General features: G+C 39.8%; 3 pseudogenes; all 3 read left to right on the top strand.

The window, feature by feature from the left end:
* Positions 1-2462: 2462 nt before the first annotated feature.
* LOC132484124 (cytochrome c oxidase subunit 2-like) lies at positions 2463-3146 on the top strand (annotated as a pseudogene).
* Positions 3147-3376: 230 nt separating this feature from the next.
* Positions 3377-4057, top strand: LOC132484123 (ATP synthase subunit a-like; annotated as a pseudogene).
* A 3535-nt stretch (positions 4058-7592) lies between these two features.
* On the top strand, positions 7593-9248 carry LOC132503496 (NADH-ubiquinone oxidoreductase chain 5-like; annotated as a pseudogene).
* Positions 9249-9524: the final 276 nt, after the last annotated feature.

The following is a 9524-nucleotide window of genomic DNA, read 5'->3' as shown; positions in this document are numbered from 1 at the left end:
TGGGACAGGGTGGAAAATCAGTAACAGAGGGATGTTAAGATATCTGTCCTTTCAATGAAAACATGTGAGAGTAGACAAAGAAGTTATGAGTATAGATTTCAGAAAGTTTGGTTTAAAATTGTGCTGGAACATGCTAATATCTTAGGGAAGACTACAAATGTCAGTGTATTTTACATTGTCTTCACTCATAATAGCTCCCCTTATACTCAACTTATGGCTATTTTTTACTTAACAAATTGTTTAAATGTCTTCAGCCTTATCTAGAGATATAACAAGGAGTTTTCCTTTCAGGCATTTCGGAAACAGTCCAAAAATAGACTCTTCATCTTTAACTGCATAGCATGTCTTAATGGAATAGCTATAATGGTAATTATTCATATTTATTGTATTTTCCTTAGAGATGCTTTAAATGCATATTTCATTACGTCATAATGCGACATCATAAACATGAAACCACTTTGTGTTACAGCACAATTACTAAATATCCCTATAAAATGGGAAATTCTCTTTATTTATTTACTTTTAAAAAATATTTATTTTGGCTGTGCCAGGTCTTAGTTGCGGCACGTGAGATCTTCGTTGTGGCATGCAGGGTCTTTCAGTTGCCGCATGCAGACTCTTAATTGTGGCATGCATGTGGAATCTAGTTCCCTGACCAGGGATTGAACCCCCGTTCCCTGCATTGGGAGCATGGAGTCTTACCCACTGGACCACCAGGGAAGTCCCAAGGAGATTCTTTTTAAACGGCACCTTCTGAAGAACTATTTTTCTACATTTCTCTAGGTACTGCATTTCATAACTCGATTCTTTTCAATTTTAACAATAATTGGCTTTGCATAAAATCTTAAAGTTGGAAGGTATATCTGTTGAGAGGATTGTTTTCCACTACCAGCAGTGAAAAACTTGACAAACAGTAGCTTAAAAAGTAAGAGGTGGGCTTCCCGGGTGGCGCAGTGGTTGGGAGTCCGCCTGCCGATGCAGGCGGCATGGGTTCGTACCCCGGTCTAGGAGGATCCCACGTGCCGTGGAGCGGCTGGGTCCGTGGGCCATGGCTGCTGGGCTTGTGCGTCCGGAGCCTGTGCTCCGCAGTGGTAGAAGTCACAGCGGCGAGAGGCCCGTGTACCGCAAAAAAAAAAAAAAAAAAAAAAAAAAAGTAAGAGGTTTATTGGGCTCTGACAAATTTTGTTCATCCTCTTTAGCAAATGACCTTTGTCTTCATTACCATAACATGGCCACTGTACCTCAGGCCTCCCCTCTGCACTCCAGATCAGAAGAGAAGGGGTGGGTGAAGGGCAACAGTCAAGAGGCCTTACTGGTAAGCCAGCTGAGTCTGTCTCTGTTTTCCTTTTTAATTGAGATATAATTCACATACAATAAAATTCACCCCTTTAAAGTGTAAAATCAGTGTTTTTTAGTATACTTACAAGGTTGTGCAATCATCACCACTATCCAATTCCAGAACATTTCCATCATTCCAAAGAGAAACCCATACTCATCTAGCAGCCAGTCCCCATTCCCCCTCTTCTTTCCCATAGCCCATGGCAACCACTACCTACTTTTTGTCTCTGTGCCTATTCTGGACATTTTGTATAAATGAAACCATACAATGTGTGGCCTTTTGTGTCTGGCTCCCTTTGTGTCTGGCTTCTTTCACTTAGCATAATATTTTCAAGGTTCATCCACTGAATGGAAGTATCGGTACTTCACTCCTTTTTATGACTCAATAATATTCCATTAGATGGATATAACACGTTGGTATATGGACATTTGGATTGTTTCCACTTTGGGGCTATTACGAATAATGCTGCTGACAGGACTAAAAAGCACTAACAGGCATTGTCCCCTAGCTAATTCGTCATTAGATATTGTCCTTCATAATACCTACTATGTAGTCGCACACTTTCGCTCTGTGCTCTCAATGGGAGCTGTTTTCGCTATCATAGGTGGATTTGTACACTGATTCCCACTATTCGCAGGATATACACTCAACTCAACATGAGCAAAAATTCACTTTGCAATCATATTTGTGGGTGTCAACATAACTTTCTTCCCACAACATTTTTTAGGCTTATCTGGCATGCCTCAACGATACTCCGACTACCCAGATGCCTATACAACATGAAATACTATTTCATCAATAGGCTCATTCATCTCATTAACAGCAATCATGCTGATAATCTTCATTATCTGAGAATCATTCACATCCAAACGAGAAGTACTAACAATAGAACTCACTACTACAAATTTAGATTGACTAAATGGATGTCCTCCACCATACCATACACTTGAAGAGCCAACCTACATCAATCTAAAGTAGTCAAGAAAGGAAGGAATCGAACCCTCTTCTGTTGGTTTCAAGCCAACACCATAGCTGCTATGTCTTTCTCCATGAACGAGGTACTAGTAAAATTTTATATAACTTTGTTGAAGTTAAGTCACAGGTGGAAATCTTGTATATCTCTATGGCATATCCCTTCCAACTAGGTTTTCAAGATGCAACATCACCCATCACAGAAGACCTACTACACTTTCACAACCACACACTAATAATTGTTTTCTTAATTAGCTTCCTGGTTCTTTATATTATTGCACTAATACTAACAACTAAGCTAACACATACTAGCACGATAGATGCACAAGAAGTAGAAACTATCTGGACTATCTTACCAGCCATTATCTTGATCTTAATTGCCCTGTCATCACTACAAATCCTTTACATAATAGATGAAATTAATAATCCCTCTCTTACTGTAAAAACTATGGGTTACCAATGATACTAAAGCTATGAATATACTGACTACGAAGACCTAAATTTTGACTCCTATATAATCCCAACATCAGACCTAAAACCAGGGGAATTACGACTGCTAGAAGTAGACAACCGAGTAGTTTTGCCCATAGAGATAACAATCCGAATGCTAATCTCCTCTGAAGATGTACTGCATTCATAAGCTGTACCTTCCTTAGGCCTAAAAATGGATGCAATCCCAGGACACCTAAATCAAACAATCCTAATATCAACACGACCAGGCTTATATTACAGACAGTGTTCAGAGATCTGTGGGTCAAATCATAGCTTCATGTCAATTGTCCTTGAGTTAGTACCTCTAAAATACTTTGAAAAAAGATCCGCACCTATGCTATAAGCTCATTAAGAAACTAGGTTAGCGTTAACATTTTAAGTTAAAGACTGAGAGCTAAAATTCTCCCTAATGATACGCCACAACTAGATATATCAACATGATATTACCATTTCATCTATATTTCTAACACTATTTATTATATTTCAACTAAAAGTCTCAAAACATATATACTACCCCAACCCAGAGTCAACACTCACTAAAGTGCAAAAACAACCTACCCCTTGAGAGACAGTATGAATGAAAATTTATTTGCCCCTTTCATGACCCCAACAATAATAGGCCTCCCCGTAGTCATTCTAATTATTATATTCCCAAGTGTTTTATTTCCAACATCAAAAAGACTAATTAACAATTGCATAATTTCCCTTCAACAATGGCTAAGCCAGCTTACATCAAAACAAACGATGAGCATCCATAATCATGAAGAAAAGACTTGATCACTAATACTAATATCACTCATTCAATTTATTGGGTCAACCAACCTTCTTGGACTACTGCCTCAGTCATTTACACCCACCATGCAGCTCTCAGTGAATGTGGGAGTAGCAGTTCCCCTATGAGCGGGTAGCGTGCTTATAGGTCTCCGCAACAAAACAAAAGCATCTCTAGCTCACTTCCTACCACAAGGCACGCCCACCCCCCTCATCCCCATGCTAGTAATTATCTAAACTATCAGCCTATTCATCCAACCAGTAGCACTAGCTGTGTGACTAATGGCCAATATCACAGCAGGTCAATTATTAATACATCTAATCGGAGAAACAACCTTAGTGCTAATAAGCAGCAGCACATTCACGGCTCTCGTTACATTCATTATTCTCACCCTACTCACTATCCTCGAATTTGCCGCCGCTATAATTCAAGCCTATGTGTTTACCCTCTTAGTAAGCTTATATCTGCATAACAACACATAATGACCCACCAGACCCGGACATACCACATAGTAAATCCTAGTTCTTGGCCCCCTACAGGAGTCCTTTCAGCCCTCCTCATAACATCAGGCCTAATCATATGATTCCACTTCAACTCAATAATTCTACTAATACTAGGCCTACTAACTAACACTCTCTATATATATCAGTGATGACAACTTGTTATTCAAGAAAGCACTATCCAAGGCCACCACACACCAACCGTCCAAAAGGGACTTCGATACGGAATAATCTTATTTATTGTCTCAGAAGTCCTCATTTTTACCCGCTTCTTTTGAGCCTTCTATAACTCAAGCCTCACCCCTATCCCTGAGCTAGGCAGGTGTTGGCCACCAACAGACATTCACCCTCTAAACCCCCTAGAGGTACTGCTTCTCAACACTTCCATGCTATTGGCCTCTGGCGTGTCCATCACTTGGGCCCATCACATCCTTATGGAAGGAAATCGTAAGCGCACACTTCAAGCCCTCTTTATTACAATTACTCTTGGTGTCTATATTTTACATTCCTACAAGCCTCAGAGTATTACGAAGCCCCATTTACGATCTCAGATGGGGGTCTATGGATCGACTTTCTTTGTGGTCACAGGATTCCACAGACTACATGTAATCATTGGGTCCACTTTCCTTGTTGTTTGTTTCCTGCACCAATTAAAATTCCACTTCACATCCAACCACCACTTCAGCTTTGAAGCCACTGCTTGATACTGACATTTTGTAGATGTTGTATGATTATTCCTTTATGTATCTATCTATTGATGAGGCTCATAGTTCTTTTAGTATCAGTTAGTGCAACTGACTTCCAATCCATTAGTTTTGGTACACTCCGAAAAAGAATAATAAACCTAATACTGACCCTATTAACAAATACAACACTAGCCTCATTACTCGTACTCATCGCCTTCTGACTTCCTCAACTAAACACTCACGCAGAAAAAACAAGCCCTTACGAATGAGGATTTGACCCTACAGGATCCGCCCACCTACCTTTTTCCATAAAATTTTTCCTAGTAGCAATCACGTTCCTCCTCTTTGACCTAGAAATTGCTCTCCTACTACCCCTCCCCTGAGCAACTCAAACAAACAACCTAAAAACAATACTCACCATGGCTTTACTTTTAATCTCATTATTGGCAATTAGACAGGCCTACGAGTGAACTCAAAAGGGACTGGAGTGAGCTGAATATGGTATTTAGTTTAAAACAAAATAAACGACTTTGACTCATTAGATTATGATTAGACTCATAATTACCAAGTGTCTTTAGTACATATAAACATTATCATAGCTTTCACTGTATCCCTCATAAGGTTACTAATATATCAATCCCACCTAATATCCTCACAACTATGTCTAAAAGGCATAATATTATCACTATTTATCCTGGCGGCACTGACAATCTTAAATTCACACTTTACTTTAGCCAGCATAATACCAATCATCTTGCTGGTGTTCGCAGCCTGAGAAGCTGCACTTGGGCTAGTAATAGTATCAAATATCTATGGCACTGATTACGTACAAAACCTCAACCTTCTCCAATGCTAAAATTCATCATCCCCACAATCATACTAATACCCCTAACTTGATTATCAAAAAGTACTATAGTCTGAATTAACTCCACAACCTACAGCCTACTAATTAGTCTCACAAGCCTACATCTTCTTAACCAATTCAATGACAATCACCTTAACTTCTCATTAATATTCTTCTCCGAATCCCTGTCCGCACCATTCTTAATCCTAACAATATGGCTCCTTCCCCTAATACTAATAGCCAGTCAGTCTCACCTACTCAAAGAACCACTAATCCGAAAAAAATTATATATCACAATACTAATCATATTACAAACATTTCTAATCATAACATTCACCGCCACAGAACTAATTCTATTTTACATTATATTTGAGGCTACACTAGTTCCTACCCTTATTATCATCAGCCGCTGAGGTAACCAAACAGAACGCTTTAATGCAGGACTCTACTTGTTATTCTACACACTAGTTGGATCACTCCCACTGCTAGTGGCATTAGTATATGTACAAAACACCACGGGCTCTCTGAATTTTCTAGTACTTCAGTGTTGAGCCCAGCCACTATCCAACTCCTGCACCAACGTCTTTATATGACTGGCCTGCACGATAGCCTGTGTAGTAAAAATACCCCTCTACGGCCTCCACCTCTGACTACCCAAAGCACACGTAGAGGCTTGCAGGTTCTAAAGTCCTCGCAGCCGTATTACTAAAACTCGGGGACTACAGCATGACGAATCACGTCAATACTCAACACCCTAACAGAATTCAGAGCGTACCCTTTCCTCATGCTCTCTCTATGAGGAATAATCATAACCAGTTCTATTTGTCTATGTCAAACAGACCTAAAATCACTCATTGGCTACTCTTCAGTCAGCCACATGGCACTCGTTATTGCAGCTATCCTGTTTCAAACCCCTTGAAGCTACATAGGGGCTACCGCCCTAATAATCGCCCACGGCCTCACATCATCTATATTATTCTGCCTAGCAAACTCAAACTATGAATGAATCCATAGCCGAACTATAATCCTAGCCGAAGGCCCACAAATTCTCCTCTCACTAATAGTCACTTGATGATTGCTAGCAAGCCTGACAAACCCGGCCCTGTCCCCTACTATCAATCTAATCGGAGAGCTGTTCATAGTCATATCAACTTTCTCAGGATCAAACCTCACTATCATCTTAATAGGAACTAACATTGTAATTACAGCCTAATGTATGTACATACTAATCACATATCACAATGTACATACTAAGCCTCTATGTACATACTAATCACAACACAACGCGGTAAATGTACACACCACATCAATAATATTATGCCCTCCTTCACACGACAAAATGCCCTTATAGCTCTCCACATCCTACCACTCCTGCTCCTGTCACTAAATCCTAAAATCATCCTGGGCCCCCTATACTGTAAATATAGTTTTAAAAAAACACTAGATTGTGAATCTAGCAACAGAAGACTAAAACTTCTTATTTACCGAGAATGTATTGCAAGAGCTGCTAATTCATGCCCCCATGCCTAGTAGTATGGCTTTTTCAGACTTTTAAAGGATAGTAGTTATCCATTAGTCTTAGGAACCAAAAAATTGGTGCAACTCCAAATAAAAGTAATAAACCTGTTCTCTAATTTTGCCTTAGTCACATTACTAGTACTAATTATCCCAATTATAATAACTAACACAAACTTCTACAAAAGTGATAAATACCCATCATATGTAAAAAGTACTGTTTCATGTGCTTTTTTTTTTTTTTTTTTTTGCGGTACTCGGACCTCTCACTGTTGTGGCCTCTCCCGTTGTGGAGCACAGGCTCCGGACGCGCAGCCCCAGCAGCCATGGCTCATGGGCCCAGCTGCTCCGTGGCATGTGGGATCTTCCCGGACCGGGGCACGAACCTGTGTCCCCTGCATCGGCTGGCAGACTCTCAACCACTGCGCTACCAGGGAAGCCCTCGTGTGCTTTTATTACCAGCCTAATCCCAATGATAATATTCCTTCACACAGGCCAAGAAATAATCTTTTCAAACTGACACTGGATCACCTTCTAAACCCTTAAATTAACACTCAGCTTCAAAATAAATTACTTCTCAATAATATTTGTACCAGTAGCATTGTTTATTACATGGTCTATCATAGAATTCTCAATATGATACATACACTTAGACCTTACATTAATCAGTTCTTCAAAAACCTACTCCTCTTCCTCATTACCATATTAATCCTTGTTACTGCTAACAATCTCTTCCAGCTTTTCATTGGGTGGGAGGGGGTCAGAATCATATCTTTCTTACTCATAGGGTGATGATATGGACAAACAGACACAAACACAGCTGCCCACCAAGCAATCTTATATAACCGTATCAGGGATATCAGATTCATTATATCAATAGCATGATTTCTATCCAACTCAAACGCATGAGACCTACAACAACTTTTTATACTCGACCTAAACTCTTTAAACCTCCCCCTTACAGGACTTGTATTAGCCGTAGCCAGAAAATCAGCTCAATTTGGACTTCACCCCTGACTCCCCTCAGCAATAGAAGGTCCCGACCCCGTAACAGCCCTACTCCACTCAAGCACAATTGTCATAGCAGGGGTCTTCTTACTTATCCGATTTTACCCCCTAACAGAAAACAATAAACTTATTTAAAAAATAACGTTATGCCTGGGAGCCCTTACAACTCTATTCACAGCTATATGTGCTCTCACCCAAAATGATATTAAAAAAATTATTGCTTTCTCTACCTCAAGCCAATTAGGTCTAATGATTAACTATCGGCATCAACCAGCCCTATCTAGCATTCTTACACATTTGCTCACATGCTTTCTTTAAAGCCATACTATTCATGTGCTCCAGATCTATTATCCACAACTTAAACAACGAACAAGATATTCAAAAAATAGGAGGTCTATTCAAGACCTTACCCTTTACCGCAACAGCCATTATCATTGGGTGCCTAGCACTGACAGGAGTGCTTTGCTCACTGGTTTTTATTCTAAGGACCTAATCATTGAAACCGCCAACACGTCTTATACCAACGCCTGAGCCCTATTAATAACTCTGTCACCTCCCTCACAGCCATCTACAGCACTCTCATTATCTTCTTCGCACTACTGGGACAACCCCACTCCTCCCCCTCAGCTCCTATCAGTGAAAACAACCCCCTCCTAATTAGCTGTATCAAACGCCTACTAATCGGAAGTATCTTTGCTGGATTCATCATCTCCAACAGCATTCTCCCAACAACCATACCCCTAATAACCATACCTCTGCACTTAAAACTAACTGCCCTTATAGTAACAACTCTGGGCTTCGTGCTAGCGCTCGAAATTAACCTCAAAACACAAAACATACCTACTCCTCAAGCTCCTTTAAATTCTCTACTCTCCTAGGATATTGCCCCACAATTATACACCACCTACCCCCTTATCTAAACCTATTAATGAGCCAAAAATTAGCATCCTCTCTCCTAGACTTAATCTGATTAGAAACTATCTTACCAAACACCACATCCGTCATTCAACTAAAATCCTCCACACTAATCTCAAACCACAAAGGTCTTATTAATCTATACTTCCTATCATTTCTCATCACCCTCACCCTTAGCATACTTTTATTTAATTACCCTGAGTAATCTCCATGATAACCACAACACCAATAAACAATGACCAACCAGTAACAGTCACTAACCAAGTACCATAACTATATAATGCTGCAATCCCTATAGTCTCCTCACTAAAAAAAACAGAATCACTGGTATAATAAATAACCCAATCCTCCAACCCCTTGAACTTAAACACAATTTCCACCTCCTCATCCTTCAAAATATAAAATACCATTAAAAACTCTACTATTAACCCTAAAAGAAACACCCCAAAAACAACCTTATTAGAAACCCAAACCTCAGGAT

Source organism: Mesoplodon densirostris, chromosome 2, assembly GCF_025265405.1.
Source record: "Mesoplodon densirostris isolate mMesDen1 chromosome 2, mMesDen1 primary haplotype, whole genome shotgun sequence".
NCBI lineage: Eukaryota > Metazoa > Chordata > Mammalia > Artiodactyla > Ziphiidae > Mesoplodon > Mesoplodon densirostris.
Note: the sequence above shows the minus strand (reverse complement) of the source record. Positions and strands in the feature narration are given on the sequence as shown.